Here is a 12,365-nt window from a genome sequence, read left to right as displayed (position 1 = left end):
AAGTGTATAAGACTGCAATAAGACCGACAATACTATATGGCACTGAAACATGGGCTGCGAAAAACACACACACACAGAAGCTCCACACCGCCGAAATGCGAATGCTGAGATGGTCGAGTGGTGTCACGTTAAAAGACAAAGTTCGCAATGAGTACATTCGAGGTAGTCTGAAGGTGGCCCCGATTGCTGATAAACTTGCAGAGACCAGACTCAGGTGGTATGGCCATGTGATGCGTAGACCAGACGATTATGTCGTGAAAAAGTGCCTTTCCATCGCAACAGACAAAAGGGGAAGAGGTAGGCCGCTAGCTACATGGCTAACGACTGTCCAAAGGGACATGAAAACTCACTCATTGGAATCTAATGACGTGTATGACCGCAATAAATGGCGTGACATGGTTAGGAAAGCCGACCCCGTGTAGCGGGACAAAGGCGAGGACAAAGAAGAAGCGACGGCAGTTTCAGGGGCCCATCTAGTCAGCGGCAAGTCACCGCCTGCCTCGATAACTTGTGAAAACATTGTTATGGCAGGTGTCCGACCTCTCTACAATAGCCCAGTCTCATTGTCCACCCAAACTTCAATCCATAGACCGGTATACTGTTCACTTTTTCTACAATAGTCCCAATGCCTGCTGAGACCGGTTCATGGGTGTCTATTGTTGCACTTGTGAACGGGTTCCAGCAGGCGTTCTACATGACATTAAAGCTCTCCAAGCCTATCAAAAGACCGGGATTTATAGGCCCGTGAAATCCAAAATAGGAGGCCAGAAGTCCGCCAGATTCATGTCGCGGCCAGTCGCGGGGCGAGGTAATGCAAGTCGGGGCGGGGCGGTGCGTGGCCGTTCTGTATGATAATATTGATAATACTATTACTTATTCTGTGCTTAGGGTCACCCGTGGTTACAAATAGTCTTTTTAGGCCCTGAAAAAGATCCTGAACGTCACGACTCCACGGCCCCAGGGTCTCTACCTTTTTACTTAAGAGTAATTTAACTGTGTAATCATTGTTATTGAGGATTTTTGCGACCTTCACAGAAACCAACTCCTACTAGAAAAATGGGTTAGGTTAGGTTAGGACTGCGACCTTCACAGAAACCAACTGCTACCAGAAAAGTGGGTTAGGTTGGGTTAGAACTGCGTCCTTCACAGAAACCAACTGCTACTAGAAAAGTGGGTTAGGTTAGAACTGCAATCTTTACAGAAACCAACTTCTACTAGAAAAGTGGGTTAGGTGAGGTTAGAACTGCGACCTTCACAGAAACCAACTGCTACTAGAAAAGTGGGTTAGGTTAGGTTAGAACTGCGACCTTTACAGAAACCAACTGCTACTAGAAAAGTGGGTTAGGTTAGGTTAGAACTGCGACCTTCACAGAAGCCAACTGCTACTAGAAAAGTAGGTTAGGTTAGAACTGCGACCTTCACAGAAGCCAACTGCTACTAGAAAAGTAGGTTAGGTTAGAACTGCGACCTTTACAGAAACCAACTGCTACTAGCGAAGTGGGTTAGGTTGGTTAGAACTGCGACCTTCACAGAAAGCAACTGCTACTAGAAGAGTGGGTTAGGTTAGAACTGCGATCTTTACAGAAACCAACTGCTACTAGAAAAGTGGGTTAGGTTAGGTTAGAACTGCGACCTTTACAGAAACCAACTGCTACTAGAAAAGTGGGTTAGGTTAGGTTAGAACTGCGACCTTCACAGAAGCCAACTGCTACTAGAAAAGTGGCTTAAGTTAGAACTGCGACCTTTACGGAAACCAACTGCTACTAGAAAAGTGGGTTAAGTTAGGTTAGAACTGCGACCTTCACAGAAACTAACTCCTACTAGAAAAATGGGTTAGGTTAGGTTAGAACTGCGACCTTCACAGAAACCAACTGCTACCAGAAAAGTGGGTTAGGTTAGGTTAGAACTGCGACCTTTACATAAACCAACTGCTACTAGAAAAGTGGGTTAGGTTAGGTTAGAACTGTGACCTTCACAGAAGCCAACTGCTACTAGAAAAGTAGGTTAGGTTAGGTGAGAACTGCGACCTTTACAGAAACCAACTGCTACTAGAAAAGTGGGTTAGGTTAGAACGGCGACCTTCACAGAAACCAACTGCTACTAGAAAAGTAGGTGTAGGTTAGGTTAGAACTGCGACCCCTACAGTAAATAACTGTTTTTAAAAAAGTAGGTTTAGGTTACGTTAGAACTGCTACCCCCCGTAGAAACGTAGGTACCTTTATTTATTAACAACAAATTCGGAATATCATTATTCGGAATTTAAAAAATAGGAATCACGTCAAATCCGAATTCAAAATTTCGGAATTATGACAATTCGGAATTCGTGATATCAAAAATCGTAAATGTTAAATTCGGTGTTTCTCCCTATCGGAATTGTTATATTCGGAATTATAGAAATCGTCGGTTTTACTATTCGGAAATATAAAACTTCGTGATTTTCATCGTTCGGTAATTACGACAATCGGAATTTTGATGGGTCGAGCATTTAAAAATCGGAATAATAAAATTCGATATTTTAAAATTCGGCATAAAATATTTCGGAATTATGTAGTGTACCCACTTAGAGCGGGTAGCCGGGTAATGTATTAATATTGTAGACGGCTGAGATTAACCGGTATTATATCGTTCCTCGAGAACGAAAACATTTCGTTCTCTCAACTAACCGGTTAGAAGAGAGAACTAAATTTTAAAGTTCGCGTTCCATCAATTAACCGGTTTATTAATGAATGAATTAATATAACGGTTTATGAACGATATTAACCGGTATATCAATACCGGTTCCGAGCCCTGTTGTCACCAAATTGTATCTAATGAACATCTAAAGTAGCTAACACACTATCGCACCGCACCAAGGTCATTGTGGGACGCGGCCATAAGTAAGAGGGAGAAAGAGATATCGCTGTCTCCCTCTTACTTATGGGTGCGTCCCACAATGACCTTGGTGCGGTGCGATAGTGTGTTAGCTACTTTAGAATGAACATGATACAGTTGACATTTTCACAGATGATGTATTTCTGTTGCCGCTATAACAACAAATAAGTACTAAAAACAATAAAACTAGTAGTTCGCCCCGAACTGAGAACTCGCAGTTAACCAAAAATTATTATAGAGCTATTGACTTTGTTGCACCTACTTAGGTAAGACTCGTATAGTGCGACATAAAATATAGTTGGTCAAGCAAATGTTGTCAGTAGAAAAAGGCGCAAAATTCAAATTTTCCATGGGACGATATTCCTTCGCGCCTACGGTTTTCAAATGTGCCGCCTTTTTCGACTGACAAGATCTGCTTGACCAACTATAGTAGAAAATAAATGAGGGCACCACTTTCTACGTAACTGTCACATTTTTAAACTGAAATAAATGTCATATACTAAGAAAAAGTGACCAAGGCCTCCAGTGCCCCAGGCTGGAATCGAACCAGCGTCCTCTGCTATCGCGGCAGGTGCCTGAACCACTCGGCCACCGGGCCACAGCGACATTAGTCAAATTTTCCAAGTATATGCACTTCCTACTGAAGGCTTGTGGCGCCCCCTAGCCATCTCTAAGGTAGAACAGTATGGTTCGAACCTTCTATCTGGATCATTCTCATGATGATACCGAGCTAGCGAGAGAGATGGCGCTGCCAATCAATACTATGAAGTATTTGAACAAATTAAATTATTTTTCAGTAAATATTTTAATTTGTTTTTATCAAGTAGACTATATACTAAGAAAAAGTGACCAAGGCCTCCAGTGCCCCAGGCTGGAATCGAACCAGCGTCCTCTGCTATCGCGGCAGGTGCCTGAACCACTCGGCCACCGGGCCACACACACACATCACACACATCACACATGTCACATTTTTGACGTAAAATGCATGTAAAATGCTTATACATGGCAACAATTTAGTATGGACATTTTTGAGTTCCATTTTATTTAATTTCTACTATTTTATTATATCGCACTATAGGCGGCAATGGATTGAATGGATCAAAAATCGCCTGGATTTATTACATGGTCTGTGGAGCCCTTGACTGATAGATTTAAAGCCCCCCATTCACACTCCTACCTTGTAGTCCGCCTCGTTGGGTAGGATTGTGTATGGGGGTTGCGGACTACGAGCCGTCCTACCGTTTAGCCGTTTGTAGGACAGCTCGTAGTCCGCAACCCCCATACACAATAGGCGGACTACAAGGTAGGAGTGTGAATGGGGGGCTTAGCAAAGAGTAGTATGTATAATATATAGGACAAAGAGAGCCCTCTCGTGGAACTTTTTTGCATCCATTTTGAAATGCCATCTGTAATTCTTAACCAGAAATATCAACGTCAATATCAGGGGGGGGGAGGGTCATACATAGCGTCTAGGTATGTTGCGAACGTAAAAAACTTTGACTTTGAAGAAAGGCCTTCAGGATATTTACTAATACACGAAAACAGATTAGGTACTTTTAACTTGACTGTTGATGTAAATAAATTACCTATCATACACGGCTGCAATAACACACAATTGACCACGAAACACAATTACACGCAGCAGGTTGTGAATCTACCCGCAAAATATTTTTTTTTTAATATTTTGGTAATGAAGTTCTGTGATGGTGTGTATGAAAACTTTGTTTCTTTTGACATTGTAAATCGTAGTACAGACAATAAATGGGGTGTTATAATATTTTGAGTTTTATTTGACAAAGTTGTTTTTTTTGTGACATTCGCCTCCATGGCAACGATGGCCATAAATTTAATAATCTGTTCAACAGATATTTTTTTGTTTGATCCATGCCCTGGATACTTTTAAGACGTTCTGACGAAATAAAGTGAAGCCATATTAAAAAAAAAGTTTAGCGTTAAGTAATATAGATGTCGCTATTTTTTCGAATAAAGTGCCCTCCCCTGGATTAAGTCATCATAGAAATCATAGAGATTAAAATAAACTGTATCTGTGCTAAGCCGAAATATTTCCTGTCAAATGTCAAATACCTGTATTATGTTTATATTATTTTATTTTTATCTTGCTAATTATTTAAAAATGGTAAATTTAAAATCGATATTATAAAAGTGCAAACCGAGCACTTTCATTTGATACTAAATTCAACCATGTTTTTTGCAAATAAAATGACCATAATAGCAAGACCTCTCACAAACAGCTTTTTGGCCTTCTAAGCTCTTCTACCTCAATAATCCCTTGATCGAGCCCCTGCTCATAATTTAATGACTAAAATATAATGCCCTCAACTACACGTTTACCCAATTTCATTTAAATTAGAACAAATTTACTTAAGTTCTTGAGTATCAAACTATTTTCTGACAGTTCAGCTTAAAAACATCGAAATGCCGGGACGTGCCCCTAGCCAGCCGCGTGATCCAAGTCGAATGTAAAGCCCCCTCCAGACTATGTGCGTGAATCGCGGCGCGACGTCGCGGAGCGAAAATCGCGAAGTTGACGTATGACTCCACACTCGCACGCTTCACGGCGATTTCGCAGTTTGGTTTGCGGCAATATGGCGGAAAAGCATAAGCTTATCGAGTTTAACTGTTAGTTATCTATGGCATCATACGTGATTTAGCTGTTTTTCCATTTTGTTTTATTGTAAAACTGTATAAATTAATATTATTAATATAATATATCATAATATAATTAATATTTATCTTGCCACAGAGGAGCCAAAATATTGTGTAATGTGGAGTCTTGCAAGTTCGCGCTTCGCGTCTCCTTTGACGCGGGCCGAAATACCGACAAAAAACGGAGAACAAGGCGCGAAGGCGTGAACCAAAGAGTAAAGTAAGTATATAGGTACAATCTGCGAAATCGACGCCACACTCGCGTTCGCGGCTTCGCCCGCGATTCACGCGCATAGTCTGGAGGGCGCTTAAGAACTTCGCTTCGCTTCATTGCTCGTTCGATAAATATTTAACTGGGGCTCCCATACAACAAACGAGATTTTATATGCCGTTTCTTGCGTATTGGTACGGAACCATTCGTACGCGAGTTCGACTCGCACTGGACCCGTTTTTTGTTAAAAATGTGTACCTACGTCCCTTTCCCATTAAATAAACGGTTTAAGGGAAAGTATTATTTTTACCATTGCCGGTTATTTTGTGTCCACATTTGTCGCTAGATGTCTCTGCCTGTAGTTTAGATGGCGCTAACGTTGTGTTGACGTGGTTTACATATAAGGGGCACGTAAATTTAATACGTAAGCATGAGCAGAGTTCATTCGAAGTATTGAGCAGTTTTTGTAATGGAGTTGCCATGGTTACCAGTACAATTTAACACTGGTTAAATGGCAACTCCTTGTAACGGTTTGCTATAATAGTCGTAACAGACTATCGCACCGCACCAAGGTCATTGTGCGACGCACCCATAAGTAAGAGCGAGAAAGCGATATCTCTTTCTCCCTCTTACTTATGGGTGCGTCCCACAATGACCTTGGTGCGGTGCGATAGTGTGTTAGCTACTTAATTAGTGGTAGCGCTAAGCGTTTTGTGCTGGCCGGTTGTAAAAATTTAAAAACAAAATAAAATAGTTTTCGGAAATCTGTCACATGAAGAAAATTGATGAACATCTACATTTTTTTGCAAATAAGATATTAAATATCTCTAATACATTATAATTACTTAACTTGATACTATTTGGATCGTGCCTTATTGTTAAGGCTCCGTCACACATGAGCGTTTTCAAAGCGCGGCGTGAGCGGGGCGCGATGCGAGCGTGACGCGAGCGCGTCGCGCGCGCGATCTGCGCTTGGACGCAGCGGCACGCCGGCGCGCCGCGCGCGCGACCCGCTTTGATCACGGCCGCGCAGACACAACACAGCGCGTGTTGCGAGCGGTCACTCGATTACTGAACGTTGGCCCCATTTTTTAACAAGCAGATACGTCTGCGAGCGATATTCCAAATTTTATATTAAAGGAAAAAATGGAAAAATTTACGCTTCCGGCAGGACTTGAACCCGCATCCTCCACAATCCGTGTGTTGCTCTTAACCAATTGAGCTACGGAATATCACTCGCAGACGTATCTGCTTGTTAAAAAAATGATTTAGTATGGGTTAGCACATTGTTACTGGTGAACATCTTGATGAGCACTTGGACGAGCAGTACCCAAGAACCCAAGATAGAGCTGATGCTGAACCCTGGCTGTACCTAGTGGAACCCAGGTTTGGTGCAACATAGGCCCACGCTATTTTGGTCATCCGTCCCATATTGATGAGCACTTGGGAGAGCAGTACCCAAGATAGAGCTGATGCTGAACTCTGGCTACCTAGTGGAACTCAGGTTTGGTGCAACATAGGCCCACGCTGTTTTGGTCATCCGACGCATCTTGATGAGCACTTGGAAGAGCAGTACCCAAGATAGAGCTGATGCTGAACCCTGGCTGTACCTAGTGGAACTCAGGTTTGGTGCAACATAGGCCCACGCTGTTGTAGTCACCCGACACGCCTTGATGAGCACTTGGGAGAGCAGTACCCAAGATAGAGCTGATGCTGAACCCTGGATGTACCTAGTGGAACTCAGGTTTGGTGCAACATAGGCCCACGCTATTTTGGTCATCCGTCACATCTTGATGAGCACTTGGGAGAGCAGTACCTGAAATAGAGCTGATGCTGAACCCTGACTGTACCTAGTGGAACTCAGGTTTGGTGCAACATAGGCCCACGCTATTTTGGTCATCCGTCACATCTTGATGAGCACTTGGGAGAGCAGTACCCAAGACAGAGCTGATGCTGAACCCTGGCTGTACCTAGTGGAACTCAGGTTCGGTGCAACATAGGCCCTCGCTATTTTGGTCACCCGTCACATCTTGACGAGCACTTGGGAGAGCAGTATCTGAAATAGAGCTGATGCTGAACCCTGGCTGTACCTAATGGAACTCAGGTTTGGTGCAACATAGGCCCACGCTATTTTGGTTATCCGTCACATCTTGATGAGCACTTGGGAGAGCAGTACCCAAGACAGAGCTGATGCTGTACCCTGACTGTACCTAGTTGAACTCAACTCTGGATCAAAAGGATCTGCTCTCCCAAGTAGAGCAGATCCTTTAGGTACAGCGAGGGTTCAGCATCAGCTCTATTTCAGGTACTGCTCTCCCAAGTGCTCGTCCAGATGTGACGGATGACCAAAATAGAGTGGGCCTATGTTGCATCAAACCTGAGTTCAACTAGGCACAGCCAGGGCTCAGCATCAGCTTTATCTTGGGTACTGCTCTCCCAAGGGCTCATCAAGATGTGACGGATGACCAAAATAGCGTGAGCCTATGTTGCACCAAACCTGAGTTCCACTAGGTACAGCCAGGGTTCAGCATCAGCTCTATCTTGGGTACTGCTCTCCCAAGTGCTCATCAAGATGTGACGGATGACCAAAATATCGTGGGCCTATGTTGCAGCAAACCTGAGTTCCACTAGGTACAGCCAGGGTTCAGCATCAGCTCTATATTGGGTACTGCTCTCCCAAGTGCTCATCAAGATGTGACGGATGACCAAAATAGCGTGGGCCTATGTTGCACCAAACCTGAGTTCCACTAGGTACAGCCAGGGTTCAGCATCAGCTCTATCTTGGGTACTGCTCTCCTAAGTGCTCATCAAGATGTGATGGATGACCAAAATAGCGTGGACCTATGTTGCACCAAACCTGGGTTCCACTAGGTACAGCCGGGGTTCAGCATCAGCTCTATCTTGGGTACTGTTCTCCCGAGTGCTCATCAAGATGTGACGGATGACCAAAATAGCGTGGGCCTATGTTGCACCAAACCTGAGTTCCACTAGGTAGCCAGAGTTCAGCATCAGCTCTATCTTGTGTACTGCTCTCCCAAGTGCTCATCAATATGTGACGGATGACCAAAATAGCGTGGGCCTATGTTGCACCAAACCTGGGTTCCACTAGGTACAGCCAGGGTTCAGCATCAGCTCTATCTTGGGTACTGCTCGTCCAAGTGCTCATCAAGATGTGACGGATGACCAAAATATCGTAGGCCTATGTTGCACCAAACCTGAGTTCCACTAGGTACAGCCTGGGTTCTGCGTCAGCTCTATCTTGGGTACTGCTCTCCCAAGTGCTCATCAAGATGTGACGGATGACCAAAATAGCGTGGGCCTATGTTGCACCAAACCTGAGTTCCACTAGGTACAGCCAGAGTTCAGCGTCAGCTCTATCTTGGGTACTGCTCTCCCAAGTGCTCATCAAGATATGACGGATGATCAAAATAGCGTTGGCCTATGTTGCACCAAACCTGAGTTCCACTAGGTACAGCCAGGGTTCAGCATCAGCTCTATCTTGGGTACTGCTCTCCCAAGTGCTCATCAAGATGTGACGTATGACCAAAATAGCGTGGGCCTATGTTGCACCAAACCTGAGTTCCACTAGGTACCTACATCCAGAGTTCAGCATCAGCTCCATCTTGGATACTGTTCTCCCAAGTGCTCATCAAAGCGTGTCGGATGACGAAAACAGAGTGTGTCTATGTTGCACCAAACCTGAGTTCCACTAGGTACAGCCAAGGTTCAGCATCAGCTCTATCTTAGGTAATGCTCTCCCAAGTGCTCATCAATACGCGTCGGATGACCAAAATAGCGTGTGCGTATGTTGCACCAAACCTGAGTTCCACTAGGTACAGCCAAGGTTCAGCATCAGCTCTATCTTGGGTAATGCTCTCCCAAGTGCTCATCAATACGCTTCGGATGACCAAAACAGCGTGTGCGTATGTTGCACCAAACCTGAGTTCCACTAGGTACATCCAGGGTTCAGCATCAGCTCTATTTTAGGTACTGCTCTCTCAAGTGCTCATCAAGACGCGTCGGATGACCAAAACAGCGTGTGCGTATGTTGCACTAAACCTGAGTTCCACTAGGTACATCCAGGGTTCAGCATCAGCTCTATCTTGGGTACTGCTCTCCCAAGTGCTCATCAAGGCGTGTCGGATGACCAAAACAGCGTGGGCCTATGTTGCACCAAACCTGAGTTCCACTAGGTACAGCCAGGGTTCAGCATCAGCTCAGATGTATGTATACTAAAACCTTCTCCAGAATGTAACATACACTTTTCTGAAAACCGCATCAAAATCGGTTCAGCCAAACGCGAGATAATCGCGAACAAATATACATACATACGGGTCAAACTGAGAACCTCCTTTTTTTGAAGTCGGTTAAAAATAAGTTACAGCAAATATGTAAAGCCCCCTCCAGACTATGCGCGTGAATCGCGAGCGAAGCCGCGAACGCCGAGTGTGGAGTCTATTTCGCTGTCTGCGAAAATCGACTCCACACTCGCGTTCGCGGCTTCGCGCCGCGATTCACGCATGAGTGTGGAGCGGGCCTAACAATTATGAATCTAAAGCCCCCCATTCACACTCCTACCTTGTAGTCCGCCTCGTTGGGTAGGATCGTGTATGGGGGTTGCGGACTACGAGCCGTCCTACCGTTTAGCCGTTTGTAGGACGGCTCGTAGTCCGCAACCCCCATACACAATCCTACCCAACGAGGCGGACTACGAGGCGGACTACAAGGTAGGAGTGTGAATGGGGGGCTTAATACGATCATTTAATATTCTTCTGCTTTCATAAGTAAGTAATAGTTACTGATTTTTAAAAAGCGTTTTTCAATTAAAAGACATGTCAAGATCGCTTTCCTTCTTTCAAGTTCTTTCTAATGCTAAAAAAACGAACTATAGGGCATGAGCAGGATGGCATTCACAGTATGCCCCTGATCACTTATTGCCCTGCCGTCAAGAGCCTACTGTAAACGACGCATCATATATTTTCAATTAATATTTTTCCCCGATTTGTTTTAAATTAAGAATTTATTTAAATTGTACCTATGATGAAACTGGCACTTAATTATTTATTGCATTTGATAGCGATTGATATTGTATTCGTCAGTATCTATTCTATCCTGTTACAATAATTTATTGGTACCTACCTATTTTTTATACATTAATAGGTAAAGCAAGTTATGCTTAAAACTAAAGGTGGCCACTGACGAGCCTTCCAACAGTCCAAATAGCGTGACTGCAATCCAAAATCGGTCCGTGAATATCAAAAACGTACAATGTTTAATACCTATTAGGATGCCGTCCATTTGGATGAATCCGTTGTAACGTAATCCATTTGGAAGGCTCGTCAGTGGCCTGCTTAAGACATATCGCTGGCCCAATATTACAGTGTTCTAAGGACCGTATCGTTTATTATGGGTACAGATAAAACCTGGTCTAACTGTTGACGTGTGTATTATTTTGTATTACTATGTTCTTAAGGTATAATCTGGGGGTATTTTTAAGCCACATCTGATATAAGAAGGTTTTACATTTATTTTATTTTAGGGACTTTATGATGATTTTAATACCGTCTAGCAAATATAATTAGGACAAGCCTATCGAGCTTAATTTGAGACTATTTTACCGATTCCTTGGTACGATTTGAAGAAACAAAAGGTTAATATGCTATCTAAGTGTCCTTTTCATGATTGGTCAATTGAACATCCACAGAATAAATGTGGTGAATTTTTATCTTTACATGAAAACGACTTTTTATGCAACATTTTGGATTCCCGTCAATTTATGACGCAAGCGAAATGAGGGAAACAGCTAAAATAATCTACCGAAATCCAAAGCCTAACGGACATGAATTCATGTCGTTGAACCATGGCTAGAGCTGGGGCCGATTGCATAACAAACTACAACTAATATTACAAGCGAAACTCCTTTTCTAATTTCACGTATTAAATAAGGAGTTCCGCTTGTAATATTAGTTGTAGTTTGTTATGCAATCGGCCCCAGGTCGATAGAAACGCTCCATGATGGTTATATTGTATACCAAAGTCGGGGTTGTCGTAAGTAACATGCCATATTCTCTAAAAGGCCACCATGCACAGATCCAAAACTTTTTTTCCAACTAAAAGAAATGATTAGACTATGCCCAGATGTTTCGCTTTACGAATCATATATAATTGCTGTTTACATAGTACGATTTTTTTTGTGTAATATCTCGTCTTTTTCGCAAACCGCAAATTTTCTTGTAGTATTTGTCCAAAATCGTTGTAGTTACTCGGGAGGATTAGGTAAATATTGTCCAAACCATATGCTTTACGTGATCTCCCAGGACGAAATGTTACTTATTATAAGCACAAATTAAACTATATGTGTAATTTTTTTATGGGCTAAGTAAAGTTGTACCCATAATAAACGATACAGTCCTTATTATGTGACATTTTCAAGATACCTAGTTGAAATATTAAAGAAAACAATGTTTGCACATATACTTTTGGCGTTGGGTGCACCATTATACCTTTATCATGTAGCGACCAATAATAATTATACCTAAAGCTATATTCGACAAATTTTATCGACTTGCCGATCATTAAATAACTATTTTGTGGTAAATTGTAAAAAAATTTCAAT

This window comes from Cydia splendana, chromosome 20 (assembly GCF_910591565.1).
Source record: "Cydia splendana chromosome 20, ilCydSple1.2, whole genome shotgun sequence".
In the NCBI taxonomy this organism is placed as follows: Eukaryota; Metazoa; Arthropoda; class Insecta; order Lepidoptera; family Tortricidae; genus Cydia; species Cydia splendana.
This window is presented reverse-complemented; position numbering follows the sequence as displayed.